Source organism: Mesitornis unicolor, unplaced genomic scaffold (assembly GCF_000695765.1).
Source record: "Mesitornis unicolor isolate BGI_N332 unplaced genomic scaffold, ASM69576v1 scaffold27395, whole genome shotgun sequence".
Classification (NCBI taxonomy): Eukaryota; Metazoa; Chordata; class Aves; order Mesitornithiformes; family Mesitornithidae; genus Mesitornis; species Mesitornis unicolor.
In genome coordinates, this window is record NW_010183921.1 from 49,547 (window position 1) to 53,081 (window position 3,535).

Genomic DNA, 3,535 nt, shown 5'->3' on the forward strand with positions numbered 1-3,535 from the left:
TGCCCAAGTATTCATCTGCTTTTTTATTTTCAAGTCCCAGTAGTAACACAGCAGTGAGTCCCTTCGTGTTGATACTATGGAGTACAGTCATTCAGCTCAGGAGCAGATGGACGCATGGGCAGACCAGTGCTTTAAAGACTGAGAGATGGTCACCCCTTGAGTTCAGCCCCATGGCTGCTGTCACTTCACGGTTTCCTTGGCTAGGATCAGCTGGATCAGGGAAGGACAATGCTGGGTTACAAGACCAGGAGTTCGGGTTTTATAACCCTTGGAAATGTGGGGTGCCATAGGCACTCTGAAACCCTAACCTAAAGGTGATGCGTTGCTGTTACCCTGAAGATCAACTACCCCACTGTCCATTTTCTGTAGCCAAAAGAAAAAGCCATTTTTCTAATACATTACCACCTAGACTTGCTGCTGAATTTTCTGCCCTGTTGCACTTTCCCCCATGTCTTGTCATCCCCTCCAGCCCAGCAACTCCCACTTTCTATCCCACAGAAGGGTTGGCCTCCTGACGGTGCCTCTGGGAGCATATATCCATCCAGGCAGCCTGTGCATCCCCACATCCCCTGCCTGAAGTGAATTACTATGTGCGACTTCTGTGTGGGCTGAAAGTGAAAATCTAAGCCACATTCCCCTTCTCTCCACTCCAGGAAAAAAAAGTACCCAGATTCTTACAAATTGCTCTGCAGGGATTATTTTACCTTTTTAGAACTTAATTCGATTTTACCCCTGACACAATGTTACTGTTTTTGACAGTTAAACTTTCCAGTCTGCTTGTTCCATATATTTTAATATCCTGTTACCTCTGGTAGGGAAGAGCTAAAATTTCATGCTGATGGTGATGTGGGAAGAGACACTTTTAAAATTTGTGTAAAAAATAGAAATAATTACCTCTATCGGCAGCAACATAACTTCCTAAACAACTACTGTTAACGGTTAGTTGAGACAAAAATTGGAAAATCAAAGTATACAGCCCATTACCATACAGTCCCTCTGCTTTCTCTACCCAGAAAAACACAGGTTTCTTATGAGGAGCTCTGTCTTCCTCACACTCCAAGGCAGTGTGTCAGTAATGGGTGACAAAACCCAATTACTGTGGAGTGCTTGTCCCCCGCAGTATCCCGGGTTGTTATGTCGTGAGTTGTGTTCAGGGTTTCCACCCTCCAAAAGACAGGGTTAAATGCAGTTTTTGAGACAGCTTCATCAAGAGGGTTGGGGAAAGAATAGATCTTAATGTACAGCTGATGACAATCTTGGCTCATTCTTTGGAAGTAATTTAATCTGGACAGGCTGAGGTCATTATTGTACAGGTAGGTAGTGAGCCACGCTTTCAAGTCAAATCCATAATACTCAATATTTCATATGCAGCAACAGAAAAAAATCCGCACGATTTCCTGAATAAGTTGTTAGGATGCTTCACAGATGGTGTTAGAAAGGAGGCATTGAAATAATTTGCCTAATGTAATTTCATTACTAGAAATTTTTAAGAACATCCCATCTCAATTTACTCCTGCCTCTCAGATACAACTCTTCATTTCGTTATTTGAAACTAGTTTATTCAAGTATGCAGTGACTCTGGGACATTTGCACAGCAATGTCAGATGCTATCTGGGAAATAAGTAGTACATTTTCAGGCTCTGAAAGTAATTTTTGATGACACCCTTAAATCAACTTCATGGTCAGTTTTCTCATTTTGAGCAAGAACTGGGATTCCATTGTGATAACTGAAGGCTGCATGTTACTTGATCTACGGTAATGTAGAATAATTACTAGTCCATTGCACTTCATTACACTACTGTAATAGGCAGCAGGTCAGTGTTTGAGCTACAGCTGCTCTGAAAATTGAGCTGACACTGATACTATGATAGAAGTGATAGCAAAAGGCTCTCATGCAAATTGTTGAAATTAGCTTCCACTCAATGGCTTCTGAAATGCAATACATGACTCTGATCGGGACACCTGCTTTTGACTAACTTTTTTTTTTCCTTGGGTACGATGGGATGGTCATGAAGTAAATTAGTTGTTCAGTGCAATATGCCTTATAAAAAGGTCACTGAAATGCCAGAGGATTCTAAATACCACATAACTGTTGGACTCTGGCTAATGACATTCCCTAACACATCATTGAAGGCTATCTGAGGGTGGTTTTATTTTATTTAGACGATTCTCACAATCATTTGCAAGTGTTGTACTCCTATATTCACAGGACATTTCATTGCATAAGACATCTCTACTTTTTATCCATACACTTAATTTATCAAGCCTTCAGACAAGGGCGGTAGACAGAGCCTATGAATAATGAGGAGTTTTCTCCTAGCAGCTAGCTGGAATCTCTGAATTCAGCTAAAATTTCAGCACTGAAGGACCCCCATGCAGACACTTTTAGAGAGGCACGGGATGATGCTTGGTTCAAGTCAGAAGCTCGCTACAAGGTCTCTAGTGAGCACTGAGGCTAACATACCACCAAGATGTCTGAAATATTCCTTACTGCTTTTCAAAAATAGATGTGAAAGGAAAATGGAATATTTTTCCTCTGAAACATTAATTTAATCAAAGTACCCATTTCAATAAATTGAGTTCTGCTGGAAAACAACTGTCCAAGCTGACATTCCACCTCTCCTCTCTAGGGAACGCTTATCAATACTTACTCACAAAGAAAGAGAAACTTGACACATGTGGAGAAAGAAATCTTGCCATGTCTCTAGTGTAAAGTGAAGGGTTTTATAGAAACACCCATGTAGATTGCTTGCTATTCCTCTGTTTTCTGCAGGGAAGCCTGTCTGGCCACACACTTTGTGTCTCCAACAGAAACTGTTCAGTGCCTCCACCTACTCCGTGGTGCAGTGAACTCCACTCTGGCATTCGTCCCCCTTGAATCAAGCCAGGGGATTCCCAGCAGGCACCTTCTTTGCTTGTGAGCTAAGATACAACGTTACCTCTTCTGTTTCTGTCTCTGGCATTTGGTGTTTGCTGTGATCTAGGCAGGCCTCGTTTTTTCCTCAAAAAATGCCAAAGTTTGGAAGGAATCCTTCGACACCTGCCAACATGGATTTAATAAATAACCATGCTGCTTTTTATGTGGCTTGGAATAATTTTAAATGATGCCTTTGCTGAAAATATTCTCTTGACATTTGTATTCGCCAGCTTCAATACGTACACAAAGGGATATCGTGGGAGCATGCACAGGCATCTGAAATCTTACCCCCCTAATGCACTGTACGCTGCCTATAGATTGTGCAGTTTTGTCTGTATCTTTCCTTGCCTCTTGGGGGATTATTGCTAGAATTGACTACCACTATTTGTTTGAACTCTTTATAAATTAATAAAAAAATCAATACGTGTTTGTAAATGCCAGATAATCACAAGTAGCTTTGTACAAATTAGAGCAGGGATATAAGAAGAAAGTAAATGGACAATGCCTGTGAGGGTGAAAAAGTCAACACTCAAAGTTCATCTGCTACCTGAATGATTCCAGATACATTCAGGCTGCTCCTATGGTTTTGTTATTCATGAGAGATGGAGGAGGAGAGCA